Consider the following 13767-nt stretch of genomic DNA (forward strand, 5'->3'; position numbering starts at 1 on the left):
TGATTTGTCCCAAATCACTGCACAATTTCTTTTTTTTTTCTGTGAATGTTTGTTTATTAGTTGTGCTGCCTTACTTGGTTTCCATACATATTCAAAGAGCGAAAAAGGAAGAGGTGGTTTTATTGTATTATGTATCCTGATCTCACTTTGTCAGATGTAAGATTTCCCCTTGTATATCCCCCTGTTTTGTGAGACAAATAATTGTCTAGAAACTTAGGAGAACATAACTGTACCTGCGGGGATGAGGAAACGCACTTATCTCACAGCTCAACCTCTCAATTTGGTTTCCAGACATGTCTGTCATTCATCACGTCCATGTAGAGGCAAGGAAAAGGGTCAAACTCCAACTGATGGCTCCTTGTCAAAATCTGTTTCACCAGAGCTTATGAACACGGCAGGAGACGGTTTTGCACCAAACCAATTGAATTCTCCGTTTGACTTCACTCGTCTCAGCAAATATGGGCTGATTCACAAACCCGACAGTAATGCACTTGGAGGAGGAATCACTACCAGCAATCTCTCTGGAGATGACCCAAAAGTCACCGAAATGTCCACTTTACCAAAAAGCCCAGAAGAAATTAATGCTGATATCAAACGTCAATTAATGAAGGAAATTTTACAGTTTGAAAGAAGTAGTGTAAGAATGTCTGTTAAACAAATCCATGGGAAGTTTCTCTCATTCTATGATTTAGAATATATCCTTGTTGCCTGCCAAGGCTCATCATTTGCTAGAATTGGGTTTTCACATAATTTAGGATGGTTCCTCTTCTCTTTGCCTAAAATACCCTAGTACACTTTTTCTTTTCTTTTCTTTTTTTTACTCGGTTATTGTTTACAAGAGTTTCACTAGTAGATATGCACAGGCATTTTGATTTAAGTATTTAAAACACATAAACTACATATAACATTTTAGCTCATTGAAGCATGATTGTTGAGATATGGATACACCAAGACTGACTTCTATTTCTTTTTCACATTTGAGAAATACTGAGGTTTCAAAAAATATCTTCAGAATATGAAAGAATATTCATATTTCTTGAAGGAATGCAAGGACCTCTAGATGTCAGGAAACAATTTGTTGAGTGTATCATCAAGGAAGCAACAAGGTAGGTGGAAAGAGGAACTGTCCAATTTCTTTAAGCACTTGGGCCCAATGCAGTACTGGGGGTGAGAGGTGGCAACAACCCTGCCTTGTGTATCTCAACTCTGCCCTCTGTCATAGTTAAGGCTGCCTCCACAGCCAACAATGTTTTCATCATGTCTCAGAACAATTTGGCAGGGAGGCTTCTGGGACCTCAGCCTTGGCATCTTGGGGAGGGAGGAGAGCAGAGTCTGAGATGGACAACGAGCTTGGGGTTGGACCCAGCAATCCCACTCATGATGCTGGGGGTGAGTGGACATGAGCTAAAGCTTTCCCTGGGTCAATCTTTTTATCTTAGGAGTGGTGGATGAGACACAGGTACAGGAGATTTGGGGCAGTGGCCATGCTTGAAGTTAGGATTCTCAGTGGGTTTGAAACAAGATATTATACAGTCTGGTGGGTCATCATTCAGTTTATTCAGAGTTCTGAGAAGCATTCCAGGTCTAGGCACAGTCCAAGGAATAGATCTGTAATGCGTTCAAGATGTAGTAAGTAGAACTCATGTTGGTGGCCTTGGTGGGGATTAGGTCAGGGCCTGGGGAGGGGCTGAGCTTGCAGCTTAGAAGCTGCAGGTAGAAGACCTAAACATGGAAGTTTCCAGAGCTATTATCTATTCCTGTGCCTAAAATAAACTTTGCCAATGCATGTACGTATATCCTTCTACCCTGCTGAACTTGCCCAGAATATTCCTTCCATCCATTGTTTTGTATTAATAATTGAATTCCTGGAGCACAGATTTGCTTTCTAGATGAGCAAATACATCTTTATCAGGGCCCACCCTCGGCCCCCAACACTGTAGGTCCTGTGCTGGCATTTTACTCAAACTCTTATCTATAAAAAAGTTAAAGGTGGCTGCTCCTCATTAGTGAAGCATTTTGATATTTTCTGGGGAATGAAGACTTTTTGCATAAAACAGTATAAGGCAAGGTCTTAGCCCATTTTCTACTGCTATAACAGAATACTTGGATTTATAAACAGTAAAAGTTTATCAGGTTCACAGCTCTGAGGACTGGAATTCTCATGAACATGAGAACAAATTTCTCTTTCTGCCAATTGGGATAGTGCTATTATCCAGATATGCCCTCCCGACAGAGCCTATTCAATGTCTGCATAGTCACTGATGTTCGAAATACAAGGAATTGACCCTTTAAGAAGTATACCATAAAAATAGACTGGTTGGCTATGAAGCTGCCTGCAAAAGGCTACAATTATAGTGTTGGAGAAATAATACTTTATACTATAGCCTTGAGACTGGGGGAAAAGGGAAACAATGGGGAGAGAAGAAACAATGGAAGAAGCAAGAAAAAGGTCTTGTTTTATGAACTAGGGTAGCAAATGGGAAGGTGAAGACAAGAAGAGATGTGGCATTTCTTCCTCAAACACCAGTTTACTGAAAAAAAAAATTGGTAGAGGTGTAGGAAAATAATTTTTTATTAAAACAATTGTACCTGTTATCATAGAATATAAAATTTATGTGAATTTTTAAAAGCAAAATGTTTGTTTTCTAGAAAATTGTGACCATGCTGAGTGCTGCTTCAAGGTAATGCAAATGGCAACAGCAGTTCAGTGTTGTGTGAGGTGGTTTTCCATCCAAGCCTTGTAAGGCAGCAATCCCCAACCTTTTTGGCACCAGGGACTGTTTTCATGGAAGACAATTTTTCCACAGACTGGGGGCAGAGGGTGGTTTTGGGATGATTCAAGTGCATACATTTATTGTGCACTTTATTTCTATTTTTATTACATTGTAATATATAATAAAATAATTGTACAACTCACCAGAGGTTGGGGACCCCTGTTGTAAGGAATCTATGAGTTTGGAGCTCATATTGTCATTTTGAGAAGGAGGCAACTGAGGCATAGAGCAATTAATTTACTTGCCGATGCTAAGATAGCTGGTAAATAGAGGGCACCACCCAGACTTTCTAATCCAAAACTCCAGCTCTTAATGACCATCCTGTCTGTCCTATTAGTCATTCCCAGACTCCCTGGACTGCCATTCTCATCTTCCACCATCAGGGGTGCTTTACTGGTAGAGTTAGAGGAGTACTTAAATTTGATCACCTAATCAGAATCTTAGTGATTCCACTAATTGGAGCTGACTAGTAAGGAAATGTTATGAATCAGAGACAAACACACCATTGGGGAAAGAGACCTGCTGGTGGCTGTGGTTAGTTATTTTTTTTCCCTAAGTCTGCAAAAGAAAAACCTAAAAATATGTGACAGGGAATTGACAGTTCAAGAACAATGTGCTTTCTCTTGTTAAGGCTAAATATCAAAATTTTAAAAAATAATTAAGAAGAAAATAGCAGTAATCTTTTAAGTACTGTCATTCTGGAATATGGGTAGAAAAACAGAGATGTTATTTTTCCTAAGTAAAGGAGTTATGATATAATTGCATAATGTATTATAATGTAAAATTCATGAGAAAAAGAATTTTTTCGACTTGCCCACCCCTGCATCTCCAAGACCTAGAATAATGCTGGGAACACAGTAGTTGCTCCATAAATACTCAGAAAAATGAATGAATGAAATATGATATAATTAGCAATTGAATAGTCAAAATAGTGCGATCTGACCTGTGCATAATGATTTGTTTCTCTTAAATATTATTTCTGTAGTATTTCTTTTTTGTTCAAGAAATAAAAACATTGTTACTTAATGCTATTATTTAAAAGTATTCTTTTAAATATCTGGCCTAACTTGACTGCTGTTACCTAATAATGAATATCAGAATCACAAACCTAAAGGCAAGAAAGAGCCGTAGGTGTTTGGATTTGGCAGATTCAACCTATTTCTGTGACAGGACTACACAATAAAGAAGAAAAGTTCTAGATTTAGCACATCTTCTCCAGCATGGTTTATTATTTAAAAGGTACAAATTATACTTCATTTTAATTTGTATTTATTCAAAGATTAATAAGGTTGAACATGTTATCATATATGCACTAGCTTTTTTCTTTCTTTCTTTTACTCATTTTGAATTTTACTAGGTTATCTATGAGGGACTTACTTTTTATTAATATGAATGAGCTTTTTAATATTTTTTGTGTAACATTTTTGTTCATATGCTTCCCCAATCTACTGCCTGCCTTTACAAGCAATATCTTTTAAAATAGAAAATTCTCAAAATGACAATATTAAATCCATAAAAGAAGCATAGAGTACCATAAGGAATATGTAGAATATTAGCAATTCCAAGAGAAAATTTTCTTAAAAATTTTTTTCCATTTAGCTGAATTCCCAAAGTCTTTTGCTCTAGTAATTCATCAGTCACAGTTAGAGAGTAAATCCCAAATGCAATGCATTCTGCTCTAATGAAAACATTAGTGACTGCTTATTAAAAAGGAATGTATGTTTTAGAACAAATTTAGTCATTGACATAAATCTAAATATTTTTGAATTTCTCTAATGTTCATGTCTTTAGAACAAAGGAAGTTCAGTTTACTTGTACAAAATGGTAACACCCTCTTAAATCAAGGTGGAATTGGTTTGCTAATATGCTGTAGGAATCTGTACAATGATTTGGGGAGCAAGACAGCCCATTAGCATGTCCTCCCCCATAGACCCGATGCCCTCCATTTAAATTGAGGCAGCGACTCTCTCCCAATAGAGCGATGTCACCTTCTCCGATTCATTAACCTCATAGGATTTGGTGGGCAGCTTCCAATTTACAAGCATGTCCTTCCCAAACAATGAGTACAAACTTTATAGAAACTTAACCGTTTGGATTTTATTTCTCTGGGTTTACCTGCAGTGGCACTGAGGTGAAAAACAGTGGAATAAAAGAAAATTATGTGTCCAGCTCAGTGTATCGACATGGAGAAAGCGGACAGCAAAAATACAACTGGGAAAGGCGACACACCCATGTGTCAGACCAAGAGTCTCACCTGCCCGCGTCATGTGTTGAGATCATTCTGTCTCAGCAGTCAGGCAGTTTTTCAGGGCCTCTGAATGATGACAGAAGAGACATTTAATTACGGAAAGAGGAATATAGGTTTCCCATTGAAGACTGACTTCTAGATCACACTTCCACATCAATAGACAGTTGTGAAGCACCTAGGACATGCAGGACACTATGTCATAAAAGTCTAAAGAAAGAATAAGCAGGTTTACGGCATGGAATTACCTCAGGATGCTGTAGAGTATAGAACTTACTGGAACTTTTTTCCCCATATGGACCCAAATATGCCTTTGTGTGATTTGATGCTGTTCACTTTGTAGTACGAGAACACAAACTAAATTACTTTTAATTATTGGGTTCTGAGGCACCAAAAATTGGTACTTTGTCACCAAAGACAGCAATGGAAACGGGGAAGAATGGCACACGGGTAAATAATTTCCGCTTATTTAATGGTCATTAGCAATTGCCAAGTGGATTCATTTGTTTACTCAAAAAAGAAAAGTGCTCCCAAGCTGGGAGGTGTCATGTTCAGCTAAGAGAAAATATTTTTTATGACCAAATTAAAGCACACAACCCTGGGAACAAGATTTATAATGGATGTTGTGATGACTGACTCCCAACCATAATGCTCTTAGTGAGCACCAGTGTGATGAGGGTTTCCTTTTAACAAGGTTGTTTCTCTTTAATGAAACCGTATCAAATGAAGATAGAAAGAAAAAATAATGTTTGTGGCAATGAGGCAGGATTTTGTGGCATCATTGCCACTGGCCACAGCACAGACAAAGTAGAGTGTCTGGCATCAGGGAACACCTAACTGCAGCCCTAGAAGGCATAGCTTGGCCACAAGCCAAATCGTGGACACCGGAATTGCCCTCTGCAGTTGTGAGAAAAGTAACCTACCCGCTTCCTCTTCATTTGGAAACTCACGACTCTTTGAATCATGGCAAGTGTCCCTAACATCCCTGAACGAAGATGGGTTGCTCCACTGGGAAATGGTCTCCTAGACGGCAAGTCCTAGGGGCTGCAAGACAGAGGGAAGACAGTCTTTGCAAAACAAACCAAATGTTAAGAGTTCGTGGGAAATAACTTTTTAGTGTAAAAGCATGATCCTTGTCTAAACAATTATAAAAAATGCAGAAAAGAAAGTCATTTAGACACTCCTCCCAACTACCGCAAAAGGAGATGGAGGGCCTTCTTCACTCTTTAATAAAGCTCCATTGTTTTCTCATGGTTTGGCTTTATAGGGTTTAAATTAAAGGGGAGCTACTCTACGGTGAAGCAAATCTTTGTTTTCAAGCATGTAAATAGCACCTGTATCGGTGCACTCCCTTGTGGGCTACAGCTGGTTCTGAGATGATTTTTTTTTTAATTGAAAATATTTCAAATCATTACCATGAAAAAGTGATTACAAGGTAAGAAATAAACTATCATTGCCTAAAGGGTGTGCCAAAAGTCCTAGTGCAATCTCCTAAGACAGTCAATAAACATCTTGAATTAATTTCTCTTTTACATATCCAGGACATACTAGATATGTGCCATCCTTGGAAGAAGAGAGAAAATGATCTCTCAAGTCCTCTTGCAGCATGCTGGAAGGAATTAGCCTATGCCGAAATCTTGAAGGCCTATTTGGCCCTATTGTTCCACTGAGTCTGGAATAGAGAAACCTTAAGTAAACAGTTGCCTTCTCTGGCGGAAATTGTAACCTGGTACTTTTGAAGTTATTCATATTTCATTAAGTTTACTAGATAATTATAATTGAAAAAAATACAGGGTTCATTTTTAAATTCATTATTACAAAATTCCTCCCTTCAAAAGCTGTTATTAAAAAAGAAAAGCAGCCTTTCAGCAAAAAACTAAGTTTGGAAAGCACCATAAACGTATAGAACAGACACAGGACTTTTTAACTTACTTTGTTATAGGGAAGACAAATGAGACTTTTAATCTTTTAAGAAATACTTCTGGGTATCTCTATTTTTATTTCCATGGAATTTCATAAGGACACTTATCATGGTGGCTCTGAGCCACTATTTTAGCAATGTGTGGGCTGTTTATCTTTTTCCTTTTTGCTCTTTTTTATAATAAAAAGTATATTAAATGCAAAAAGTAATTAATTTTATTAGTCAATTTTTTAAATGTTTAAAAACATAAAGTCATTAGAATTAGTTTATCCAGAATTGTGTGTACTTTTTAGAGTAAAATTTAGTCCAAATGAAAGTGATAATTGCCTGTAAACACAAGATGTATGAGCTTAGAGCAAAAGCTCAAGGAAAGCCTCCTTGTAAAGGTGAATTTAAATCAAATGATAAGAAGGAGTCATCCAAGACAACTGGGAGATAAAACATTCCAGGCAAAGAGAATAGCATGCTCCAGAGTCCAGAAGTGAGATTTAGCATAGAGTATTAGGAGTTTTGGAGCTACAGAGTGCTAGGAGAACAGCAAAGAAAAGCCTAGAGAGACAAACAGTGCAGAATATGGACTTTATCCCAAGGACAACCACTAAGGGGTGTTAAGCATGGGACTGGCAAGATCAGGTTTACATATATTAAGACGATTTCCAGAGGAAGGATTGTTGTAGATCATGTGAATAACTAGGCAGGGAAAAAAATGCAAGGTATTTGATACAAAGTAGATTAACGTGAAAGAAAAGTTACGAAAATGTGGACAGAGTCCAGATTCTCCTGGCCTTGCTATCATACTCAGGAGCTGAATTCTTTCTATCAGAAGAAAAAGCAGTGAAAGGTTTCAAGCACAGAGAAACATGACTGTTGCCTTGTTGTTGTAATGTTGCTGGTATTCTTGTTGCTAAGATCGGTCTGGCAGTAACTAAATTTTTTTCCAATTATCTATTGCAACATGACCAATCGGTTAGTATAGCTTAAAATTGCTGTCCATTTTATTAAGCTCACAATCTGTAAGTCAGGAATTAGAACAAGGTTCAGTTGGGAGATTCTACTGCCTCCTGTAGCATCAACTGATCACTTGATGACACTGACTGGGTGACTAGTCTTGTCTGAAGGTCCCACAAAGTCTTCACACACATGTTTCATGTCTTGGCCAGGATGGCTGGAAGGCTGCATTTAGCTGGGCCACTGTCTCTCTCCATATGGTTTCAGGACTTCTCCACATGGTCTCACCAACAGGTGTACAAACTTTTTACATGGCGGCTCAGGGCTCCAATAGTAAGTGTACTCTTTTCATTTTGACCATTCAGTCCAAGCTGACATAATTCCTTTAAAAACTCTGTGGGATACTTGCACATCAAATTATATTTCACTCCACAAAATCTTTCAAAATAAGTCCTTCCTTGAGAAGGGCTTCCTGAGAGGCTGCTGTGAGACAATGGCTCTAAGATTCTTAGAAGCCCATTGTTTAATCAAAAATTATTAAAGGTACATCCTTAAGGTCTTTAAAAGGCATTTTTTCTAGCTGAACATGTCTCTAAATCTTATATTTCTGAGGCCTTAACAGTTTTATAATCTCATCGTTGACCTCAACTTTACCCTGAAACAACCTCTTTTACTACCCTAGATTCAATCTTTATGCTGAGGCCATTTTTTATTTTGAGAATCTTTTGCTATCTCAAGAGACTAGCCTTCAACTCACTACATTTCTTCTAAATTCTGCTTGAAAACAAAATAGTTCCTCTGATAGTTCATTTCTATCTTCTCATATTTTATTATAGGGGGTTAAAAGAAGCCATTTAGGACCGTCTACATCCTGCTTGGAAATCTCCGAAATCTGGCCCACAATCACAGTAGGTTCTTTCTGTCTTCGAAGTAACCACAGGTGACAGGCTAGTCAGACCTTCCACCACTGTATAAAAAAGTCCCTTGTATAGCTTGGATTCTATTCCATCTCTTCTTGTCTTCTTAGAGACACCAGGTATCTATGATTCCACTATAATTGCTCTTATTAAAGTCATCAATGGCCTCCCAGTCACTGATTCCAATGCAGTTTTAGTCCATATCTTACTTGTCATCTCAATAGCAATTGACAGCTTGTCATCCCCTGCTTCTGCAAAGCTGCTCCTCCCTGGATCTCCTACCATCCTGACAACTTTTATTCCTTGTCTTTTCACCATAACTGTTGCTGTCATCAGAGCTAATCCATCAGAGACACATGTCCTATTGAACAGGTCTGTTCACATGTGTTCTTACCTCAATGATCCTCAAATGTTTATCTCTTACTCCAATGTTTGTGTCTAACTACCCACTAGAAAGTCCCCTGTGGAGACTCTAGTAGTAATTTAATATCTTTTGCTATTCTTTAAGGCAGTAAATGGCATAATCATTCATCCAGTCATTAGGTCTAGAAACCTGGGAGTCACCCTATACTTCTCCTTCTCCTTCACCACCTCCCCCAGCATCCTATCCAATGATTAAATCCCATGGATTCTACCTCCTGGCTCTATCACCCTTGTGGATTCTTGCCCCTCAAGCTCACCTGCCACTGTATTTCTTCATGCTTTACCCAGATTACTGCCATATTCTCACCCAGCCTGCTCTATTCTAATCCACTGACAGCACTGTGGAGAAAGCATCCTCATGCGCAAATTTGAGTACAGGTCTCCACCACCAGCCAAGGTAAAAGTCAATTCCCCTTTACTCTTCATATTACTAACACTTTGCCCAGTGCCTAGCATGTAGTAGGCACCTCATGGAAATTTACTGAATAAATGAGTGAATGAATAGGGGTTCAGGTTATTTTTGTAACCAGCATTGGACGTCAGATACTCCTGTGTCTGAGTCTTAGTCACAGCCAAGGTTGTGTAAGTGTCACCGCGTATTCCATTCCTCTGCTGCTACCAGCCAGTAAATGAACCAGCTAACTAGCTAAAGGATTAACGGCAAACCCTCCATTTTACAATTGTGTAATTATCAAAGCAATGGTACTACTGTGAGAACCAAATCCACAATATCTGTAGGAAATATAAAATATATATTCAATATGATCATTTTCATTTGTATGTGATAAATAATTTTTAAAAATAGCTGCTCCTACTGCTTTTAAAAACAGCAGTTTTCGGCCAGGCGCGGTGGGTCACGCCTGTAATCCTAGCACTCTGGGAGGCCGAGGTGGGTGGATCGCTCGAGGTCAGGAGTTCGAGACCAGCCTGAGCAAGAGCGAGACCCCCGTCTCTACTAAAAATAGAAAGAAATTATCTGGCCAACTAAAATATATATAGAAAAAATTAGCCGGGCATGGTGGCGCATGCCTGTAGTCCCAGCTACTCGGGAGGCTGAGGCAGGAGGATCGCTTAAGCCCAGGAGTTTGAGGTTGCTGTGAGCGAGGCTGACTCCATGGCACTCACTCTAGCCCAGGCAACAGAGCGAGACTCTATCTCAAAAAAATAAAAACAAAACAAAAAAAAACCCAGCAGTTTTCTTATGATTAAAAAGATTGAAAATTTTAGTGTGAAAAACATTTCCTTTTTTTTTTTTTAACTTGAAAGCAAGGAAAAACAAATCAGTGCAAGGGAATCAACCTGCCATTTCAGAAGTAGGGTGTAAGTGGGCATTGTGGGACTAAAACAGGCAAGGCCACAGCTGCTGGCCTCTAAGGTGGGCTTGCTACTCTGCTTGCACCTGCTGGACTGTACCTGAAAAAGACAGATTTCTGTCTTAAACTCCTTTTGCTTTGCCTTGGCTCTTGTGTATACAACATATTTTTAGTGCATCTATCTTTTAAATGTGCACCCTTGGATCTTATTATCCCCTACTTTCCCTTTGTTATGATTGCATTGTCTATTTCATCTTACTGCATTGTACGGATTTCTGTATCTCACCTCAAGTCCTTTTAGAATTGAGTCTGGATACAAACAAATAAACCAATAAAATAGAAATAATGCCAGACGTATATTTATTATGACATTTAGAAACAAAAGATGTTAAGATAGAGAATTGTATTCTTATTTATTTTCTTTCTTTTGAAATTGCTGCAGTTAAAAACAATCATCTCCAAACCAAAATACAGAGAAGAACCCTGTGAGTGCTACCCTAGGAAATATAGTATTTCGCCTTAAGTTTATCGGTTTTCTCTGTGCCTATTCAGTTTGGGCTAGGACGGATTTGGAATTTTTTTTTTTTTTTTTTCGAGGAAGGATCTCACTCTGTTTCCTGGACTACAGTGCAATGGTGACATCATAGCTCACTGCAACTTCCAACTTCTGAGCTTCAAGTGATCCTCCTGCCTCAGCCTCCTGAATAGCTGGGACTACAGGTGCACGCCACCATGTCCCGCTAATTTTTCTATTTTTTCGCAGAGACGGGGTCTTGCTCTTGCTCAGGCTGTGGATTTGGAATTTGATTCCCAAATTTAAGTGGTGGCCAGAGGGGAAACATATCCACACAAAGGAAAGAAATGGGGAAAATATAATGCTACTGACTTTTTAAACTGGCTTTGAAGGACTGAAGAAGTGCCAGTCATTCAGAAAAGGGGGTTGAAGGCCCAGATTCCAGCTGTTTCTGCCATCAGAGGCTGGGTGTCCTCAGCAGTCACATTGCCTGTGACGAAGAAGTTCTTCTCCCCTGTGTAGGCCACACCATCTAATGGGGAAGCCTCACTCAGGGCCCCTTCTCAAGCTCTCTGTGTTTCCATCTTTGGTTCCTTGCAATGAATTTACCACTGGGGTTCCCACGGTATGTTCGTGTTCCTCCTCCCTACAAGTCAGCTTCTTCTGAGTGTGAGTGTTTTTTACTCAGATCTTTATGGCTTGAGCCCAATGTAGTAGCTGGCACATAGTAGGTGCTCAATAAAAACATGTTGAATAAATTAAAATTAATTGTCACTTTATCTTTCTGGGCCTCAATATTATTTGTAAAATAAAGGAAAGAACTCAGTGGGTCCCAAATTTCCTTCCTAATTGAATTTTTTTTGATTCTTACACACAAGAAACCTAACATCTTCTTAGACCATAAAATAAGCAGTCCTTATAGTATTTTCTTAAAGGTGGAGGCCATGTGACTTTTTGAGTGCTGAGATATCTAATAAGTCATTAAGTAGCCTTGATCTGAGAAGGAGCACCTGAGGAGGAAAGGAAAGTGGACACAGCTCTTTCGATTCCCAGGATAGACCAATACTGCCCATAGGACCTTGTATTTCATTATGCCCTTGCAAAAATAATAATAATAGGAAAAAGCAAAACAAGAAGGCTAGCATTTTAAAAAGAACATGGTAAAGGCTGAAGACAAAGGATAAGAAACAAATGGAGAGAAGAGTGGTCTAAGAGAATAGAACTCTGGTCAAGGACACTGCTCTGAAAATGGACAGAGGCTTTAAGAGGCTTTTGATCTACCCTTTTACTCAGAAAGCAGATTCTGAAAACATCTGAGGCTTTTTGCCTTTTTGTCACCAATACTTTATTGGAGCTGCTTCAAAATGAGAGTTTTAACAGAAGCACTTTAAGACAGATTGAGACAAAAATGTAATAATTGCACACTCAGGCTGGTAATTTCAGAAATTCATGATGTTAAGGGCTCCAAACATGCTACTTCAAATTTGGATTCCTTTTCACTCGTCACAAAAGGCGAGTCTAGTCAGATTGAAGCTGATCGCTATTTTTGAGTCATACCAGTAAATGGTCGGAGTCCATTGTCAGGGTGGGAAAACTGTATTTTTTCCATAATTCAAAAATAATTGAAAGAATGTAGCTCGCCAATTTTGAAATAATGAATTTTTTTTTAGATAATGGTTAAGTTCAGTCCAATCGTAGAAAATTCCAGCCCCAAAGGATTTTTCTCTTTTTGAGAAACTAAAGAGAAAGGAATCGATGAGTAAAAATGGCGTGTTTGAGCAAAAACCATCGTTTTTAGCTGTTATCTGTCACATGCTCTAAAGGAATACAGAATACATTTTTAAAAGATATCTCTGTTGACAAAAGTCAAGAGAAAAATGTACTCTCCTGAGTCAAAAGGAGTCACCAATGAATTGTGTCCTGTTTAATTGCTCGGGGTGGATGAGAAGTACATGAGGAGGAGGGTAGGGGAGAAGAGGAGATATATTCCTCCTGTGGCACTAAAGATACTTTATTTTCTTGTATTTTACAAGTGTTTCTTACCAGCCTAAAATGTAGTGCAGGCTCTTACCTTGTCTTCTCTGGAGGAAAAGAAGGGAAAGGGAATGCAAAAAAAAAAAAAAAAAATCATCCGGATGGTAAATAGAAGAGGCACTTGTGCAGCCCTGGGCCCCTGTCATTGTCTTCATTGTACGTGGTGTCAGAGCCATCACATTAGGTTGCCACCACGGGGTGCATGCAAATGGGAGAGAGAGCGAGGCAGACAGCGTGCACAGCCACCACCTGCACATTTCAGATTGTTGGCAGGTACATTGCAGTGGACTAAAACAGAATAATTACTGGAGATAGAGTTGGCAAGTATAGTGTACGGGAGAGGCATTCAATTGCACATGAGTATGATAGGTGAACTATAAAAAAAAAAAAAAAAAAACGGTGGGGAGGGAGGGGGAAAAAGTCGCCATTAAACACCAGACAGCTGGCAATTCTGATCTTCCATTTTGTTTTCTATGGAATAAGAAAGGCTGACCTGGGAAGTCAGATGCTAGCAGATTTGGGACCAGAGATGTCAGCAGGAGGAGAAGAGAGCAAAATCTGGGTCTTGAGAGGGCCCCGGTGAATACCAGATGGCAAAAACCTTCAAGGGCCAGGGAGATAAAGGGTAGACTGTGCTTTGTAAACATTGGGATGTTTGTTTTATTTATCATAATACTG

This window comes from Lemur catta, chromosome 11 (assembly GCF_020740605.2).
Source record: "Lemur catta isolate mLemCat1 chromosome 11, mLemCat1.pri, whole genome shotgun sequence".
In the NCBI taxonomy this organism is placed as follows: Eukaryota; Metazoa; Chordata; class Mammalia; order Primates; family Lemuridae; genus Lemur; species Lemur catta.